The sequence below is a fragment of the Hermetia illucens genome, chromosome 4 (assembly GCF_905115235.1).
Source record: "Hermetia illucens chromosome 4, iHerIll2.2.curated.20191125, whole genome shotgun sequence".
Taxonomy (NCBI): Eukaryota; Metazoa; Arthropoda; class Insecta; order Diptera; family Stratiomyidae; genus Hermetia; species Hermetia illucens.
Window position 1 is genome coordinate 95,014,654 of NC_051852.1, and position 21,278 is coordinate 95,035,931.

Below are 21,278 nucleotides of genomic sequence, written 5' to 3' on the forward strand. Positions count from 1 at the left end.
ATCGGTTGTGATTTTCGTCCCTAGATAGGAGAAATTGTTAACAGTCTCAAAGTTGTATTCTCCTACCCTTATTCTTCCTGTTTGACCAGTGTGGTTTGCTGTTGTTGGCTGTTTCGTTTTCGGTGCTGACGTTGCCTCCATATATTTTGTCTTACCTTCATTGATGTGCAGCCCAAGATCTCGCCCCTAGTGCCGCCTGCTCGATCTGGATGAAGGCAGTTTGTACGTCTCGGGTGGTTCTTCCCATGATGTCGATATCGTCAGCATAGGCCAGTAGTTGGGTGAACTTAAAGAGAATCGAACCTCTTGCATTTACCTCAGCATCTCGGATCACTTTCTCAAGGGCCAGGTTAAAGAAGACGCGTAATAGGGCATCCCCTTGTCGTAGACCGTTGTTGGTCTCACATAATGGTCAGGGTCAGCCTAGTCAGTCTTATTGATTTCGTCGGGATACCGAATTCTCTCATGGCTGTGTACAGTTTTACCCTGCTATGCTATCATAGGCGGCTTAAAGTCGATGAATAGATTGAACTGTTGTCCATATTCCAACAGTTTTTCCATCGCTTCCCGCAGAGAGAAAATCTGATCTGTTGCTGATTTGCTTGGAGTGAAGCCTCTTTGGTATGGGTCAATGATGTTCTGGGCGTATGGGGCTATCCGGCCTAGCAAGATAGCGAAGAATATCTTATGGATGGTATACAGCAACGTGACACCTCTATAATACTACTATAGACTAGTTTTTGGTCTAGCGTAATTCCCAAAAGTTTGACCTCCGTTACTCGTTTCAGCTTCATACCGTGTAATCTAATGGCTCTCAAGTGATCGATGCATTTCCTAGTGAATGGTATTATATTGGCCGTGGTTTGGTTGATGCGCAGTCCGCCTTCCTGCACTAGTCACTAGTGATTTGCAGTCCGGTTTGGATTCTGCCACATACAGTATCCTCATGTTTGCTCCTACAGATTAAAATAATATCATGATCGTAACTCTGGAACTATATACCAGTCCTTGTTGGCCCCTTTAGCAGTTCATCAACTACCATGCTCATCATTAATGGTGATAGTACCCCACCTTGTAGACAACCTGGAGCAGTGTTCATGACATCAGACACCCGATACCTGTCAATATTCTCTAACATTCAGGTATTTCCCACTCCCTTGGGAATTAGGGCATCTCGTATTCCTGTGTACGATATGTTATCAAACGCTCCTTCGATATCCGAAAACGCACACAGTTCAATTTCCTTTGTTTCTATAGCATCCCGTACAACATCCGTCAGCTGATATGGAGAAGTTTCAGTTGACCATCCGGCTTGGTAAACGTGAGGATGTAAGCGGATTGCACATAAGAACATTCGTTCTAATATAGTTGTCTATGACCTCCTCTACCGTTTTAAGTACGAACGATATCAGGCAAATTAGTTTAAAGTATCTAGGGCAAAAAGGATCCTTTTTACCCGCGTTTGGAACAAAGACCAGTCTTGTTCGTCTCTATGCCCTTAGAGTAGATTTCAAGGCTATGCTGCTCCTTACCACTCTTAGATTCTCTTACTCTTACTCTTCCTAAGAGTATTTCAAGGCATCTCTGGAGTAGTGCTGTGAAAATCCGATCTACTCCTACTGATTTCAGTGGTTTAAAAGCTTCCACTATCTATCTTACTCTAGCTTCTCTTTCGCTATTTTCCAGTTCTACTTTCTTACCCTTTTGTTCGTTGTTGGGTTGTCAGGCAAAATGTTGCCACGTCCGCCGTGTGTTAGGACTCTGGGAGATAAGTTTTCAGAAGCAGATGTACCCTGTCCTCCTCACAGTCGGTAAATGTCCCATCTTCCTTCTTCAGACAGACAGAAGATGTTGGCTTGTGTTAGCGATAGCTTTATAAACCCTCGATGCCTCGGTATTTTGTTTGATCCCTTCACAGAGTTTCTTGAAGCTGTTTTATTTTGCTTTTCCAATGTTGGAGTATTGTTCTCCTCCTCCGACATGGCATTTCCTTGTCTTTCGACGCCCGACTTGAGTCGTAGAAAGTTTAGGTTAAGGTCGTTACGTTTCTCCTTTTCTGTAGCCAGCAAGGCCACCTCCATGCTCAGTCCGGTCCAGTTCGCCTCAACGACCTCTCGGATTCCTTCGGGGACTTCGGTAAAATTTTCACCCGACTTTTCCTCCGAAGTATCCTTCCTTTGTTTATCTCTGTGCACTTGCACAGGTGTGCTACCATATTTGTAATTGATGGGGCGGTTACGACGATTAAGTTTGCTTTTGCCATCCTCTTTATTTCTGAAAGCTCTCCATAATCGTGTTTGGAGATCCTTGTTTTGAGTGATGAAGAGAGAAGCTTTTACCCTTTTACGTAACTCAATCGCTGAGTCAAAGAGAAAGCAAACAGTCACCATGCATGCCTCTGGTATGTCATCCCCAGCACATGTCGACAATTCCGTTCCCTATCATCCTGGCAGTTAGGAACAATAATCTTAAACCAGCCATGTTCTCCATCGCGCAGTCTACCACCATAAGACCTGGTCGAAAATGTAAACCGGTAAACACAAGCTCCATATTCCGTCCCTCACACATCTCCATGACTATGAGGTCTTGAATTATGTCCTGCTACCCACGAATGCGTATTTACTCCAGAAATACTTTTGGACTGCATTTATGTTTCATGGGGGCATTTTCCTTTTGCGGGCTGATTTCCACTGCTCCTCGCTTTCTGGGCTCCTATACTGAAGGCTTAACTCTGTGCTCAGTTTTGTAGTGACCGCGGCTGCGTGACGTGAGCGGAATCTCATTCGGCTCTTTCTTAATTAATTTGCTCCAACAATGCATTTAATAGTGTGCAATTGCCTTAATGTTCGCCGCAGATTGCACATTATTGAATGCATTCGGGCGAATTGATCTTGACAAGAGGCGAATGATTTGCCGCATCCGCAGGCGCTTGCGCATGTTGCCGCAACATTGCCTAGCGAGTGAGAGAGGCGATGTAGCGGGAAGTGAAGCGGTGCAGTGAAAAAGAACGGGGAGTTGTGCTTGGTCTTTGTTGGAGGACAGAACGAAATAAGGAGTTTTTTTTGGAATCGAAGGAGAGGACAAAGAAGTTTTTGGGATCGAAGCGAGGAAAAAGGAGTTTTGGAATCGAAGGCAGAGGACAAAGAAGTTTTGGGATCGAAGGCAGAGAACAAAGAAGTTTTGGGATCGAAGGCAGAGGAAAGAGAAGTTTTTCGATCGAAGGAAGGAAATAGGAAGTTTTGGGATCGAAGGCAGAAGGAAATAGTAAGTTTTGGGAGCGACAGACAAAGGAAGTGAAGTTTTGCAGAAGAAAGGGTTGAATGCCGGCTTCAAAGAGTGCATGAAGGGTCGTGAGCGTAGTGGAGTGATTTGCCAGTTGCGTTGTGATTCCGTAAGATACTTAAAACTTCACCTCGCCTACTTATAGCGGAACCGCCAGAACAGTTTGTGGGAATAACTGGTTCGATACGTTATTTTATGGATGAGCGGAACTTTCGCTGAGTGAATTCAGTGATTTTGCAAATGTTTGACGGGGTCCATTCCAGGACTATTCGTGGACTTGCTAGCACTCCCTCCTTGAAGTGAACGGGGTGCAAGTTGACCACTCCCAGAAAACAAACGAAAATCTTGTGTAAATTGAGTTTTCCCACCTACATTTTGACCAGGACGGAATTCCAAACTCAACTTACAAAATCTCTCGTCCTGTCCTGTTGGAGTCGTGCGTAGGTTGGTAATTCACTTCTTTTTGCACAATAAGTTCGAGCTTTCAATTGGAGGACGCACGCAGATCTGGTTTTTGCAGTACTGTCCTCCCCAGTCATTTCAGTTCCCTGTACTGAGGCTTGGAATTTTGATATCTGGATGAATATTCAGTAAAAGTGTTTCGTGTACTTCCTGACGTCAGGACGATTTCAGTGTGCTGCTGTTCATCTGCATCACATAAAACTAAGGTTACTAGAATAAGAACATAATGTAGAAAGGCGTCCAAGCAATTACTTAACAATAGAGAGTAAGCAACTTTGAACAAAGTAAACCAGCATCAATCCGAGCTCGGAGTAATACCTGGGTAAGTCATTGTTTTTTTTTTTATTTTCCTTTCTATTTTCTTTTTTTTCTATGATTTTATTTCTTTAAATTTTACATATTGTTTATTTTTATTTTCATTTTTTTTTGTAATAATTAATGTAATGAAGTTTGCTTGAACAACGAACAATGGTGATTGACTAATCTAATCGTAGTTTGAGGACTTCCTCCCTTCCGTTCCTCCTTACTCCCGCGGAATTTCTATAAGGGACATCCTCAAAGTGAATAACTGGCCTGAGGATGTCGAGGAAGGGTGGGAACCTCAGAGGCCGCGCCTCATACAAGATCTGAGGCGGAAGAGACAGCAATTGAGACGGTGAACCGTCGTGGATCTTCCCTTCCTTCATCGCGGCACTCGGGTCCGGAGACTTACGGCTCCACGCGCGCGGTCGGGCCGGTTTTTTTTTCTCTTTTCTATTTTCCAATTTAGTTCGCGTTCTGTTTTTCATTCGATAGGCCGTCGCGAAATCCTAATTAGTGTCGAGTTTAGAATCCGTTGCGGACCCACGAATCGGAATAGACACGTTGGTTTTTAGTAATGAAGCGCGAGGGATCAAAGCGCTCAAAGGACCCTCCCACATTCCCGAGCCTGGCTAGCACAGAGGCGTGCAAGAACGTGTCGACCGAGCACTTTGATAGAGCTTCAATCTTTGTGGGCGGACCTTCACGGTCAATTTAGCCAATTTGTTTAGATTTTTGGGATAGCTCTGCCCTCTAGGTCGTTATCGGCCACTCAGGATGATCGACCTGATCTCCTATTTCCACTCTTAGGATTACAAATGGCGCCCAACATTTCCTGGATTCAAGCCTAATTTATTATTTACAGGTTTCCTGAATCAAGTGGAAGATAGCCTATTCCGGCTCACAACTTCGTTTGGTGGTGTCGGATAGAGAATCAATATATTCTCAATATTGTTCCCGGCTAGGCTTCACGTACACTTGTCTTCAGATTTCTAGTTTTAGGTTTCACGCCTTTTTCCCCGGAAGCAAGTGTTCCTAAGCCTCAATTTCCTTTCCCACCTTGTAACGTAGAGTTTCCTGCCCTATCCTTGGTAGATTACCATAAGAGCTAGTCGTTTGTTGTGTTCGTCTTGAGATACGTCTCGTAGGTGATTGCCTCCCAGAAGCCTCTGGATCTACGGGCCTTTGCGGCTATAAGCTGAAAGGTATTGCCGTCCGAGCTTCTGAGGAGTGTCCTTCCCTACCTTTATGTGAAATGGCTATCTCTTCGTTTCAGCAATTGAAAAAATTAAAGATTCTTTCTTCTTTGTAGGGATGAAGTGACGGGTGAGATGAGTCCTTGATGGAATACGGAGGTAGTCGGCTATATGCTGTGCCGTTCCGTCCTCAATGATCCATCTTCACTTTGTTCTCTGACTCCAGACGAGGAAGATTGAATTCTCGCGATCCTTTTTTTTGCTTGTTCTTTTATTTAATATTCTGCAACGGGGAGCAACTCGCTTGTTGTCTCTTTATGAAGAAAAATACTGTGTGTGGAGATTTTCGACACACAGATGAAAAAAAAATTTATGAGGTTGGGATGGCTTTTTGGTCATCCGGAAGTTCTGCGAGGGTTGAATATGGAGTGAACATTTAGAGAGGGGGGAGTCCTCAGGGTACATTTTTATTGCACTTTTGATTTTGCTGCATTTTTTTTTGTTTTGCTTGACTATTATTTTTTTGTTTTCTTCTTTTCTTTTTTTTAATATTTTCCGTATTTTTGCTGGGATTTATTTGGGGTTTTTTTGTTTGTTAAAAATGTCCGAGAACGAAGGTGACTCAATGCCGAATGGAGATGAACGAGAGGCAGGGGCCTGGGCGTCGACCCATAATCGAGGGGCATGAACAAAGCAGCGTTGGATTTCGGCAACCTGTGAGGACCCCGCTTATCCAGCGACAGACAACACCCAACCGGGAACTTCTAGCACGGCGACTCAAGCTAGAGGACCATATGATGTGACACCGGAATCGCCATCGGTGTCATATCTAGAAGCCCGATTAATGTCGCGGTTAAGTATGTTTGTAAAGGAGGTGTTGGACGAGGAACAGCGTTCTTCCACGCTTAAAAATCCTCCGAGAGTGGATCGCCCCCCGGCTCCTGTTTCTCTTTCATCGCCATTACCCCCATTAACTCTCCCTTCCAATTCATCGGGACGGCTACGCAGCATGATGTCCCCGGACAAAATAACTCACATTGTGAATTCTTGGGGTTTAAAATATGACGGCTCCGAGGGATCGCTGCCGATCGAGAAATTCCTTTTCAGAGTCGAATCTTTGACTCATTCGACTCTGCAGGGGAGCTTTTCTATTCTCTTGGAGTTCGCATACCCGTTGTTCTCTGGAGAAGCGGCAGACTGGTATTGGGAGTATCGGCAAGGCAACCCTGACGCTCAATGGAAGGATCTGCGGGACGCTCTCCGAGATCAATTCCGAGATCGTTTGCCGGACATTGATCTTTGGGAGCGGATTCGAAGCCGGACTCAAAAGGATCGAGAACCTTTCAATGAGTTTTATAAGGACATTCGACGTTTGGTTCCCGACTCCAGCAACCACCTAAAAAAGCTGAACTAGTGGAGACTCTACGGCGCAACCTCAGACCGGAAATCATGCGGGCTATTTTCCCCATTCACCTAGCTACAATTCGTAAGTTGCGTGAATGGATTGAAAAGTTTGAGAATTAGCAAGACCGCTTAGCCGTACGCCAGTTGGCTAAATTTTCGGGTCCAAAGCGACATTTGTCGGAAGTGGACGCTACCAAACCTTCTGGCGTACGCAGCAGCCCGAGTCGCCATGACATGCTCGAAGCAGAGGTCGAAGCGGCACAGCCCAGGGGTTGTTGGAACTGTGGGAATCTAGAACACCAATGGCAGGATTGTATGGGGGAGTTGCGTCGATTTTGCTATGGTTGCGGAGCTCCTAATATCATGAAGCCACAATGTCCCCGTTGCTCAGTGCAAAAAAAAACTGGACAAATCGCTCCCTCGGGGAAGGGAGTCGCAAACCTTATATGCCACCCCAACACTAATCTCCTCGACTCTCGGTCCGCCTTTCGTGTTGAAGCGGTCCGATAAACCAGATTTGACCTACCCGGATTTGACCCCACCACCAATTGTTTCAAGGAAACCGATGCTTTCGGTTCTGAGGCCGTTGCACGTAAGACTGCAAAAATATCAAGCGGCCAGAGAACGGATTTTCGGAGTAGCAGAGATGGCGACGAAAAAACCGAAGCGCTCAACTCTTCGCTTACGCCAATATTGGATGCGAATAATGCGCAACCGTCGCGTCGTCTTTACTACTCTGCCATTCTCACGAGTCGGCCCAATAATGATATTCGCCCGTATGCGGATGTCACAGTCTTGGGTGAGCGTGTTTCAGGACTGATTGATACCGGAGCCACTGTAAGTTGCTTAGCTTCGGATTTCGCCCGGAAAATTATTAACGACGGTCGGTACAAGTGGGAGAGATTACGCATCGATCTCAAGACAGTTGACGGGACTAGCCACTCGACAGTAGGCAGAGTGTCAGCTGACATCACGTTTCGTGATCGGACGGAATCGATGTCGTTCCTCCTTATCCCGTCGTTAACGCAAAATCTTTACCTTGGAGCTGATTTTGTGCGCAAGTTCGATCTCGCACAGGACTTATTTGTACCTTCCATTTGTTCAATCGAAAATGTCGAGAACGTCAATCAACACCAGTTAACGACACACCAGCGAGCAAGGCTCGAGGCTGTCATTGGCAGTTTTCCATCTTTCGAGTCGGAGGGCTTAGGACGTACAAGTCTAACGACACACGTCATCGATGTCGGCGGTAACAAGCCGATTAAACAGAGACACTTCTCAGTCTCTCCCGCCATCTAAAAGCTCCTCTACGAAGAGATTGATAGGATGCAGGCTTTGGGAGTCATCAAAGAATCGCAAAGCGCCTGGTCTTCGCCAGTTACCCTTGTGGTGAAACCTGGTAAAGTGCGACTTTGCCTTGATGCACGTAAAGTGAATAGTGCAACAGTGAAGGACGCTTATCGTTTACCTCTCATCGAGGGGATTTTCAGTCGTCTCCCGAAGGCTAGATTCATTACGAGTCTAGATCTGAAGGATGCATTCTGGCAAATTCCTCTGGATGAGGCGTCCAAGGATATGACTGCCTTTACCGTCCCAGGTCGGCCACTCTATCAGTTTGTGACCATGCCGTTTGGGCTCTGCAATGCATCTCGAACCATGCAGCGACTGATGGATAAGGTCATCCCTGCCCACTTACGTTATCAAGTCTTTGTATATTTAGATGACTTGCTGCTTATTACAGAGACCTTCGACCAGCACCTGCTGCTCTTAAGCGAAGTGGGTCTCTGTATGAGACGCGCTGGCTTGACGTTGAACATCCGGAAGAGCAAGTTTGTAATGAAGGAAGTTCTATACTTGGGGCACATCATCGGTAACGGGACGATTTGTACCGATCCCGACAAGGTACACGCCATCAAAGATTTTCCGCGGCCGAAAACCGTCAGGCAACTGCGGCGGTTTCTTGGGATGTGTGGGTGGTATCAGCGATTTGTGCCAAATTACGCTTCGCTGACTGCACCGTTGACAGACATGCTTCAGAAGATGCGGCAGTTTTGCTGATCTGAGGAAGCTATCCCGGCCTTCGACGCTCTAAAAACGAGTCTCTCCTCGGCTCCAGTTCTGCACAGACCCGACTTCTCCAAGCCTTTCGCCATACATTGTGACGCAAGTCAACATGGTATAGGAGCGGTGCTGATGCAGAAGACAGAGGAGGGACATGAAGTTCCCATAGCGTATATGTCGAAGAAGCTTACACAGCCTCAGCGAAACTACACTGTCACTGAGCAGGAATGTCTGGCAGCGGTGGAGGCAGTGCGCAAATTCCGAGCGTATGTTGAAGGCACCACCTTCGAAGTGGTAACTGACCACGCTTCGCTCAAATGGCTGATGAACCAGTCCGACCTTCACGGCAGACTGGCCAGATGGGCATTGAAGCTTCAAGGATTCTCGTTCATCATTAAACACAGAAAGGGATCACAACATCTGGTTCCGGATTCTCTATCTCGAATGTATTCACCAGCGGAGGTGGATGCTTTGGAGAGAAGTGGGAACAACGCAGACGTGGATTTTAATTCACCACATTTTCGGTCTGCGAACTATTTGCAACTAATAGAGCATATTAGGGAGAATTCCAACAAACTCCCTGATCTGCAGGTGTGCGATGGATTGGTATACAAACGAACCAATCATGCTTCAGGAGATGAGATGCAGGAACAACAGGCTTGGAAGCTTTGGATTCCGGAGGAGGTGACGATGGAGGTGATTACCCGTGCCCATGATCATCCTTTGAGTGCACATGGGGGGGTTGGTAAAACCTTGGGTAGACTGCGGTTCTGGTTTTATTGGCCTAAAATGGTTTCTCAGGTCAAGGACTATATCCGCAATTGTGAAACGTGCAAGACATCAAAAGCTCCCAACCAAACGCTCCAACCTCTAATGGGAAAAGCGCTCATCTCCGATCGGGTATTTCAACGTTTGTATATCGATTTGATCGGCCCATACCCCAGCTCTCGCGCCCGAAATATCGGAGCAATTGTCGTTCTCGATTCTCTCTCAAAGTTTTCATTTGCGGAGCTGATTAAACGGTTTACCGCAAACGTGCTGACCGAATACTTGGAGAAGAGAATCTTTCATGTGTTTGGAATCCCTGAGTCGATCACGTCTGATAATGGGGTACAGTTCAAATCCGTGGCTTTCAACGATCTTCTGAACCAGTATGGCATTCAACACACTTACACCGCTTTATACTCCCCGCAGGCAAACGCCTCGGAGCGAGTAAATCGTTCACTGTTGGCTGCTATACGCGCTTATATCGGTCCTGATCAAAGAGATTGGGATAACAAGCTGTCATCCATCAACTGTGCCTTGCGTTCAGCGAAACACGTCTCGATAGGGACATCACCGTATCACGTGGTTTTTGGGCAAAGCATGGTCTCCCATGGGAGTACCTACGCCCTTTTACGACGCCTGAACGCCTTGCCGGATGCGACCTTGGAGATCTGTTCTCAGGATAAATTTGCTATTCTGAGAGCAGAGGTTCAGGGGCGAATCCTCCAGGCAAGAGAGACACAGGAAAGGAGTTACAACTTGCGATCCCGAGCTCGTGAATTTCAGGTCGGAGATGTCGTGTATAAGCGGCTCTTCAACTTAAGCAGTGCAGCAAAGCGGTACAATGCCAAATTGGATCAGAAGTTCGTGAAGTCGAAGGTCATCGGTCGAGTCGGAACGGTTCAATACGAGCTGGAGGACATGGAGGGTCGTAACCTGGGCATCGCTCACGCAAAGGACCTCAAGACCTAATGTGGGTTTGAATCTCGGGCTGCCTTTCCCCGTAAACACGCCAACACTCAGCCGCTGTCAGCAGTGATGCCCTCACTGGTCTTCAGTTTTCTTTCCTCGAGCGGGTCTCGAAAACCCAGCTGCCCTGTAGTGACCGCGGCTGCGCGACGGGAGCGGAATCTCATTCGGCTCTTTCTTAATTAATTTGCTCCAACAATGCATTTAATAGTGTGCAATTGCCTTAATGTTCGCCGCAGATTGCACATTATTGAATGCATTCGGGCGAATTGATCTTGACAAGAGGCGAATGATTTGCCGCATCCGCAGGCGCTTGCGCATGTTGCCGCAACATTGCCTAGCGAGTGAGAGAGGCGATGTAGCGGGAAGTGAAGCGGTGCAGTGAAAAAGAACGGGGAGTTGTGCTTGGTCTTTGTTGGAGGACAGAACGAAATAAGGAGTTTTTTTTGGAATCGAAGGAGAGGACAAAGAAGTTTTTGGGATCGAAGCGAGGAAAAAGGAGTTTTGGAATCGAAGGCAGAGGACAAAGAAGTTTTGGGATCGAAGGCAGAGAACAAAGAAGTTTTGGGATCGAAGGCAGAGGAAAGAGAAGTTTTTCGATCGAAGGAAGGAAATAGGAAGTTTTGAGATCGAAGGCAGAAGGAAATAGTAAGTTTTGGGAGCGACAGACAAAGGAAGTGAAGTTTTGCAGAAGAAAGGGTTGAACGCCGGCTTCAAAGAGTGCATGAAGGGTCGTGAGCGTAGTGGAGTGATTTGCCAGTTGCGTTGTGATTCCGTAAGATTTTTGGGATAGCTCTGCCCTCAGGATGATCGACCTGATCTCCTATTTCCACTCTTAGCATTACAGTTTACTTAAGGACCTATCCTGGTTTTATACCTTCCTTCAGATAGCGTGGATGCCATTGCCTCCTTGCTAACGTCCGAGACCGTGACTTCAGACGCACCCTTGCTCGTCCCTGTCTTTTAAGCAGGGAACTTTGTTAGTTAGGGGTTAGGAGGTCCGCCGTGTCATAGCCCCCGTAGCATGGTAAGGTCGGGCTTACTCGCTAATATGGCCAAGTATTGGTAAGGCTCCATTCGAATACAATCAGTTACCCTTACTTATTATTCCTCCATTGTTCATAAGTCAAACATTATGTTCAAGGATTTTACTTCATTAGTGACACTAATAATTTCCGAATACTCACGTTTATTACACGAACTTCCCTGACTATTTATCTCAATCTTGTTGAAAGCTACACCCCATTACACATGAATTTAATTTATGTTCGCTGCGTTGAACTGTGATTAAATGAATTCAATTATAATGGATGGATGGCATACATAGATAATTCTATAAAAGCCTTTATATAAATTAATTCCATAGAAGTGCACCGAATGCTGTTTCACTTGCAGCATATGAGCAATTGCATGTAGTCATGTCAATTTGGAATCGATAAAATTATAGATTTGAGGAAAATCAGTTGTTCGAACATTTTGTCATTTGCTGATTAGACAGCTTAGGGATGTTTTATAGAGTTCTTGATTAAGCCAAATAATATAGTAGTCGTTAAACTTGAATGACATAAAACAATCTAGCTTGGGAATTACATTTTAACTACAGTAGGCAGCGATGGCACTCTGGCGAGCACTCCACTCCCTGTTGTGGCAGTGGGCTTTTGTACTGTATAAAGCTAAAAGGTAGCAGTCCGAATCGGATGCTGGTTTATTATTGGTTGCTACGGAAAGGTGCGTTCTCTTGACCTGCGAGCCGCTTTCTGCCAGGATTTTAACTGCAAGATTCCATTCCAGGTAGAGGAACATTACAATTGGATCACCATGCGCTAAGGGAGATTTCCGATATAGTGGACAAGGGTGAGCACTTACCCACAGTAACATTGTGATCATGGTGTACGTGGTCTGAATGCCAAGGTGGTATCTCACAACTCCTTACTGGACAATGTGATAGTGAGGCCCGTTCTTGGTGACCAAAGCGATAGTTGTGGAATATTTTTAGATTTCTGCAGCTTCCACTGCCTTGTCGTTGGTATACTACGAGTATGGAGCTTACTGTTAGATCAGTTAGGTTTAAACTGATGGGCACGGTCCAAACAGTAAGATCGATCAAATTTTGATCAGCAGTAGATGTAGGAGACGTTGCTATCGACTTCGAAAGCGATTACAACCTGATGCCCACTTAGCTTCGGTTGCGTGCTGCATCCATCATTTCTTCCAGCTGCCGCTCGGCAGTGGCAAAGCTATCGTACAGCAAATACCGAGTAACTCGCCGGAGAATACCAATGAGCGTTGGGCTGGAATACTACGCAGATCGTCGGATAGGTCCAAAATTGCCTCACAATATCTGGTTTACTGCGGAATCGTAGAAGTAGATCGATGAACAGAAGGGATTGTCCGCAACGCACGAACGGAAGTGTAACTCCAAAGAACTATATGCAAAATTCTGCGAAATTCAACATAGTGTACGCCGGGCAAAGGGGAATCTGTTATTGTGCTGGACAGGGAAGCAGAGGCCCCAAATCGAAATGATTCCAGGAATTGTGTACCGCACAATGATGGAATTGAATTGTGGTCGTCAACCTTTCGATTGTATTTTTGGAAGATGCTAACGATGGATTTCTCATCTACGATGGAGTTTTCAGTCATTAGCTAAAATAACCGACAGAGATCAGTCTGGTTTTGGCTCTGGGTTTTGGTGCATTGGCGATATCCACACTATGCGCCACATTATGGAACAGAAGGCAGAGCTCAAATTTCCAGCTCACCTGCTCTTCATTATTTTCGAGAAGGATTTCTCCAGCGTGAACATCAGCGTGTATCTGGCATGCCTTAGGCAGAAAGGGCACTCAACACTCCAGAGAATCCAATAGCTAGGATCACAGCGACATATGATGGCGAAAATGTCACATGTTTCATCTACGTGAAACCTTAGCGGAAATTGAAGTTCAAAAGTTACATTTTATCACCAATAGTATTTGTTCTTGCAATTGGTAACATCCATCATGCGGCCTTGTCCTGAGAACGCGGAGGAATCCAACGGACCATGGTACTAACGCCTACCTACTAAAGCACATCCACTACGATGACGGCATCTCTTTGCTCTCTCACCAGGTCAGGGGCTTTGGCCAAATAATTCTGGATTTGGAAACAGTGGGAAGTAAAGTCGGACTGAAGATAAACACCAATAAAACCAAGGCTCAAAGTCTGACTTAATTGTTTCTATCGACGTTGCTTAACGCATTAGAAGCGCTAGGTCTGCTTTCGGTACCTGATCAAGAATCTGGAAATGCATTTATCTCAACACGAAGATCAATTTGGGACTGTTCGGTCCTAATGTTCTTTCTATGTTGCGGTATGAGAGCAGCGTAGCACTTTTACCCAAAAGTTCGAAGCATTCATCAACACTTGCTCGACATGTCCTCGGGGTACACTAGTCTGATATTATTTCGAATAAAGAATATAGTCGAAGCAATTATTCAAGGACTACCTGATCAGAAGGTGGAAGTGGCGGTGAATAGGGTTTACATTCAATTTCCGAAAAATACAGTAACATACTATCCTTAATGTTGTAGGAACGGATGTCGGTAAGGGGGTATTTCGGAGCATAGGTACCGTATAGTACCAGGCTGATAATGCTTTTCGGATTTTTTGGTTGGCTAACTTCTGAAAATAAGTCCAGAAAGAAAATAATCACTTTTCAGGCACTGCACACCCCCATTCTCCGCGAAATGTTAGAACTGAGGCCAGTGTTGGTCTAATTCAGAATTTTTTTTTTTTTGGTGAAAAAAATGTACAACCCCCCTTTTACATGCATGGGATTCACGCGCCGACCTAGTAAAAATGACTATTAAGTTCTCTATTTTGGTAGCCCGCTCACTTAGTATGGTGTTGGCATTGCTAATTCTGGAGGTTTCAGTTATTCTCCTAAAGAAGTCGAACGATTTGATGACGGTTATATCAATTATGCAGGCGACCTTAATGGTCATGTGAGTGGAAAAGTAGAAGGCAACAGGTGCATGGAGAAAAAGAGTTTAGAGCACCCAATGAGGGTGGCGAGATTATAGTCGATTCTGCGGACCCTCTCGAATATGCGTTTGGGAACACATCCATCCATCATCCAATGTCGTAAAACGCAAATCGACTACATCCTCATAAGACGCCGATATGTTACTACCGTCCCTGACTACAAAGCCGTTCCGTGTGAGACCATCACTCCTGGCGTTGATTGTTGCCTTACCAATCAAGCCACCGACAAAACAGCGAAGGGAACTCACTGGCCCGACATGCATCAAATGGTAGCAATTCGTGAGAAGAAATTATGTCACTAACAAATGTGGAAAAATCGTGGAATCTTGGTCACCGAGCCAAGTAAGCGGTTCACCAACCGAGATACTTGGCTGTGGAATGACGACGTTCAAATGAAGGTCCGTGGAAAGAAACGACATTACTAAAAGCTTCTCGACGATAAGACGTTGGTTAATTGCAATCACTGTTACCCTAGCAGTCCATTATTTATGCAATAAACTGGACACTCAGGCTGGAAAGAGAGATCCGTATCGGCTTGTCAAAAGGCGACACGAGCGTACAGAGGATATCGATCAATTATGTTGCGTTTATGACAAAAACAGCATATTGCTTAACGACCGACTAACCGAAACGAATAGATTTCAAGGGAAGAATTTGTTCATTTTCCATTTTCACAAGCATTGTTGGTATTTGGCGCAATTCCACCTGCCATTGCCACCGATGCTCAGAGGTAGCGGTAAGGAAGGCGCGCAGCAACCCTATATCACATTTGTTTGCTGGCCGTGATACAGTAGAAGAATGCTCTAAAAGCCTAGTAAAAGCGATCAGACCCGCTAAATTTACATACTTGAAGAGAATTCCTGTTGTATGTGCATTCAGCTCGGTTGTTGCGGTTGGCCCCCTAGTGGGAGTTGTGATCGCGTTCAAGCGACCAGAGACCTTCGGGGTGGTGATGTTGCGATCCAACACGGGTGCCATACTTTTTAGTTGGGTAGAGATTGAGGTTGGTATTGCATCCACCAGTATGAATGCTGAATGATGCAATCGATATAGACTGGTACCGTTGTTGCTTGTCTCAACGGGGCTCTGATTGTGGTCACAAAATCAATCCGTGTCTTAAGAAGACCGTGGGATTAAATAACCGAGAAAGGTACCCACGTTAAACTATAGAGCCGTAATTGTGGGCGCTACCCAAGTCGAGGAAGTAATAAAACGGATGAAATCGGGCAAAGCAACCGGACCTGACGATATCGCTTCGGAGTTCTGGAAAGGGAAGAGCTCGGACCTAACACTGTGGCTCAGTGAATACATGAATCGGATTATTGAGAAAAATAGAACATAATCTGAGGGGCAAAAAAAAAAGTGGTCTAGCAGAGTGTTCAAATTTCCATCCGATCCGGTTACTTTCCCATACCATGAAGATTTTTGAACGCATTCTTGGCGACCGTATCGCGGAATCGTTCAAATAACCGTGAATCAAGTCCCGTTTGTCAAGAACTATGGAACTAGCGATGCAATAGACGCTGCGCGGTTGCTCATGACGAAACACCGTTATCGCTTTCCCCCTTCTGTTCCATTTGTGGATCTAGGGAAAATGTTTGGCCTTGCACCACACCAACTCATCTGCTGCGACTTGCTCTGCGACACAAGGTGCTGGAAGAACTCGTGCGTTGGGTTAAATTGATCTACCATGATTTGAAAAGTAAAGTTCGAAGTATGTCGGGCTCATTAAAACCGCTTCGTGGCTCTGTCGGTGTTCATCAAAAAAGTGGTCTTTCACCACTCCCCTTTCTTCTTGCTATGGACATTGCCACACGAGACATCCAACGTCCACCGCGAAAAAGATCTCGAGCAACTTGTCCAAAAATGACACGGTCTCAGATTGAATCTGAATAAAACTGAATTTTTGATGCCCGATCCCCATGAAACAGGCGCAGTCACTGTCAACGGCAGTCAGCTACTCAGAACTGAGTGATTTAAATATCTGCGATCAATGTGATCAGCCAATGAGGAACTACGTTATAAATTTGCTTCACGCATTAGCGCAGGCTGGATAAAGTAGCGGTCTGCAACTGGTGTTCTTTGTGAGCAATCTATCCACGAACGTCTCAAATCTGAAATTTACCACAATATCGTTCGTGCTATCGCCTTTATGGTTCTGAGTGTTGGTCAACTATGCAAGACAGTGAATGGCGTCTCGCGGTAATGGAGGCGGAGGTGTTGCTTTGGACTAGTGGCCTAACACGCCCTGACCACATCCGAAGTGAGGATATAGACGATCGGTATGGAGTTGCACGGATCGTGGAAAAATTACGATAGAGGCGATAGGGATCTGAAAGCTTCGCGACTCCGTATAGATCAGCCCGATAATAGAACAAAATTCGCAACCGATCAAAACAAGCCAGTTCTGAAGAAAAATATTCCAATAAATTGAATAGTGTGCGTGACCTTTATCCAAAAGATAATATGTAGTCTTAGAAAATAGTAAAATGTTTTGCCGTGTATGTGAAGCCGTATTGCTCCGCACTGCAAGTATTTCGTTAGTAAATATGAATTGGCTTCGTTATCAATAATAATAGCTTTCACTATATTTGATTGCATGTAATTGTGCTATAATCGAAGGGCATTATAGCTACCCCAAAAACAAAAAAATGGCTACATTGCTCGTGAAGGTCCGCCGACATATTCTACAAATAACTTCACACTAGAGGTCCCGTTAAGACACGCTAGCAAGTCAAATGGGGAAACAGCAACCGAGTTGCTACTCGCCGTAAAGTGCATGATAACTGATAAATTAAAAAGGGAATCACGAAAATGTAGTCTTCCTAATTTCGAATTCGATAACAAAATATGACTACCAAAGTATTCAATCAAAACTTCATCCCAACAACGAAGAGGAAATACTAAAGTTTTTAAAGTGTTCAATTGAATAAAGAAACTACCGTTTCACACAAAGGGAGGGAAAGATACTCCTCCGAAGCACAAGAAAGAGCAAGTTCTCAAGGTATACTATCAAAGAAAAGAAACTCCACTACACAAAGTGGGATGGGAAAATTAACGCTACTTCTGAGAAAAAGACATGTCATCCAAAATTCAGTTATGATATTAAGTCTAGCACGGAACAATATTGAAAAGCTAAGTCTCCATATCCAACACGTCAAAATGCAGTTAAGAGCCGGAGTAGGCTATCTTCTGCAGGGTTATCATAATGAAAGCTGATGAGCGCTTGGTCCCACGTTGGGCGCCATTTGTTAAAACTTATGTAATTGTTTGAAAAATAGCCAGAGATCATTCTCTTGGTCCACTTGGGCCAACTCGGATGTCCTCTAGCCATGAATCCCATAAATTATTACACTTCTTAAAAATTCAGTCTGGAAGGTTAAATTATCTAATATTCAAAGCACACGCTTTATCGGTTCCGGAAAAAGCTGTTTGACAATCTGGATTTTTTTTTTTAAACAAACTCCAGTTAAGTTTTTCCTAAAATTAAAATTTTTTTTAAAATTTTCAAGTTTCATTCAAAATGTCTCTAATATGTAGCAAACAACTAAATTTTTCCTTCATGTGACTAAGGGATTTTACTCGAACTCAGCAATGACAAAATTGTTAAAAATGTCCATCTGGTCCATGACTAATTTAGATTTTGCGAAAATATTCTTCAAACCAGCGCCGATCATTCTGAAGTTCTCATTATAAATTTCCTGCAAATGAAAGATCCTAAATTGCCTGCATTAATCCAAACTGCCTGGCGTTGCTTGCACAGATATATACGAACCCTTGCAGTTTCTGCCCTTGACTAACTTCCACACTGGATAAACCAATTCATTTCCAAGACCAGGGCTAATCAGACCGACTTCAGTTTCACAGCCGACACTCCGCCATAAATACCTGAAACAATATACCTTTTTAGATGAGCCCGCCGAATTGCGGAATGGGTTTACCTGGTGAGTTATTAATTGATAAAAATAAATTTTATTGGGGCTCAGTTAATTCCATCCGATCCGTTCGACCTAAACTGCGGAGTCTTTAAGCATACCGGCAACGCTTGCAAGTAGTGCGATTTCCACAAAGTTAATCCAGACGAAACAGTCGGATTAGTCAAAATCACCAGCAGGCATATGGGATGATATTGACTCCAAAAGTAATGTCTGCATTTAGGAGAGGGTGTTGCTTTCTGAATTGGTTCTAAAAACCCATTGACCTGAAGCCAGTTCACAACTAAGTGGTAATCATTGTAATACAGGAAAACCCTCGATGCCCTTTAGCTCAATTAAGTTATCTTTTATGCTCCCAAGTTATGTGGTGTTGCTTTACTTCACATATTTTCACCTTAAAGTGTTTAAAATCTGAACACATAAATCCCTCAAAGGCAGTCGAATTCATATGAACGTACCCCACACTCCCCTACAAATGAATATGAGAATAAATCGGTTGGTACTTATTCGAATATTAACATTGAGATGTTGGCTAAATGCACCATTTTATGGGGCATTAATTCCAAAGTCTGCACCAACATATTGCTTCCCTGACGGATTGACGGGCTCCGTGGATGTGGAAATTAACCCTACAAGGGGTCCATAGACCGGAGTTCACCCGAGTAATACTTATACGGGCCATATACGCATATATTCCAGCACATGTATCTACATATATGAAAATTCCGTGATGAGAAGCAATTAATCTTTTTCGCCGGCTTTGCTGTATTTATTGCCATACATTTGCTAAGCATTATTCGTACGTAAATCACACTCAAGGGTTTCATCAGGTGGATTTGCAGCTGAAGTTGATAGTAAATAACCTTCAGTGCGTTCTGATATTATATTATTTGGCAGAACACGTTTCAAAGAACTTACTGGGAAAATTATTATGACGGGATATTAAAATCACATTTGCTTGATATTCTATTCTTCAAACCCATCTTTTCAAAAAGAAATCTTTGTTAGAAATATTTAAAAAAATATTCCCAAAGGAACAGGTCAATTGAAATTGTGTGATGTATAGAACATTGAAATATATGCAAAATCGTTAATTGAATATATGTTCCATATTTTCTACCGGCATAATAAACGTTTCTTATGAATAGATGATTATTGGTAGAATAGAATAAAAAAAATGAAATGAAAACCAAAAAATATCTGGGCGACTGTCATATCTGTAACAAAATATACTAACAAAGGCATGTATAGCATGTCTGCTATAGACGGCCAAACCCGTTTGGTTTAAGGGTGGTAAAAGTGACGATAGTCTATATAGCTGTGTAAGAACTTTCTGGGTGAAGGTGGGTTAAATTGCACTCGGGCTGTCCTGTCAGCTGAGGGTTGAGAATTCTCCCAAAGTATTCAAAGAATATATTAAACTGTGAACTCATCCGAATCCGGAGTAGCCACCCCCCAATGGTCACTTTCTCTAATTTCAGCGAGAGTTGCAACGTTACAGGTTGGAGTTAAGGGGAGGTAGAATGGTATTATTCTGGACTAGACCCTTACACTGCTTGCAACACAGTGTTATTGTACTCTGGCATCGAATTAACGGTAAAGGGAGGGGGGGGGGGGGGGTAATGGGTAACGACTGAATTATAACCCAGAATGAGGAACACCTTTGTGTTAGGTATGATGCAGAGGTCAAGCAGTGGACGATAGGATAGACTTATGTGGAACACATGTTTCTAGAAGCTAACCTCTCTGGTCTCCAAGCCTCTCGTCTACGAAGACCGATTGTAGGTGGTGATAGCCACACTCTGTACGAGGTAATCTTACTATCAAGGAAACGCTATGGAGCTAGACCGAGGAGTCAAAAAAACACCTCCCCAAACCCAGAGTGTAATCTGAATCGTGCCCATTGAATAGTTTTCTGTCGAGCATAACTGACTGTGTTCGAACCATGGGAGAAAGTAGAAACTCAACGAGTGAAGTTAAGGTCCACATTGGCGTACTGCAAAGCCCGCTACCAACAAAGGTCCACGCTAAAAAAACAGGGACGAGGAAGGGTACATTTTAGATCAGTTGTCAGGAAGGAGACAGGCCTCAGGGGAATAGGTATGGTATCTCTGCTATCTGGAGGAAGGCCTGAAACCCATGAAGATCCATATGAAGTTTAGAAAAAGACATAAGCCTTCAGCATCGGAGCCAAGAAAGGGCGAGCAAGGTCAACGGTGAAGGTGGGAGCCAGAAGATTCGGTGTTGGCTACGCTAATGCCGTGAAGAGTATTAGACTAGCTATACTGCTGAAAGTATTTCCGGAGAAAATATTCACTCGTGAGTAGTAGGAAATTATTGAGGGCGTTACCGTCATGGAGATATATGAGGGGTGAAATAAGGAGCTTGTGTTCACGGCGTACGCCTTCCTCCAAGTCATTAGACTGAACTGAGCGGCGGAGGACATAGCGGACTGACTTAGGACTATAATCTCCAAAGTACCAGGATGGAAGGGAACGGTAAAAGAACATATGCTGGAGATGTTACGTCAAGGGCACACATGACGATGATCTAACTTGAAAGGCCGCAGAGGTTGAAACGGGGCGGCTTCTACGCCCGCAGATCATTCAAAACATGAATCATACACGACTATACAGAGTTCCTAGAAGTAAGAGGGAGGGTAAGGGAATATTCATCATGATCGGGGTAGGTGACCAACCCCTGGAGGCAATTAAACGTCGTAACTGCCTCATCAATTTCAGATTTGGTAGCGTACCTGTGCACGTGCACAAGGAGAAACAAGGGCCAGTACTAAAATAGCCCAAGTAAACTTCCACCAAAAGCTGCAGCTGCTGTAATTGTAAGGGAAATTCGAAGGAAAACATTAGAATTGCGTTAAAGA

General features: G+C 44.4%; 1 long non-coding RNA gene across 1 annotated transcript; it reads right to left on the reverse strand.

Annotated features, from left to right (window-relative positions):
- Positions 1 to 17,997: 17,997 nt before the first annotated feature.
- LOC119656248 lies at positions 17,998 to 18,544 on the reverse strand. Its single transcript, XR_005250026.1, has 3 exons — positions 18,404 to 18,544; positions 18,238 to 18,350; positions 17,998 to 18,163 (listed from the first exon to the last, which is right to left on the reverse strand). It is a non-coding gene; the product is annotated as an uncharacterized LOC119656248 (long non-coding RNA).
- Between the last annotated feature and the right edge of the window lie 2,734 nt (positions 18,545 to 21,278).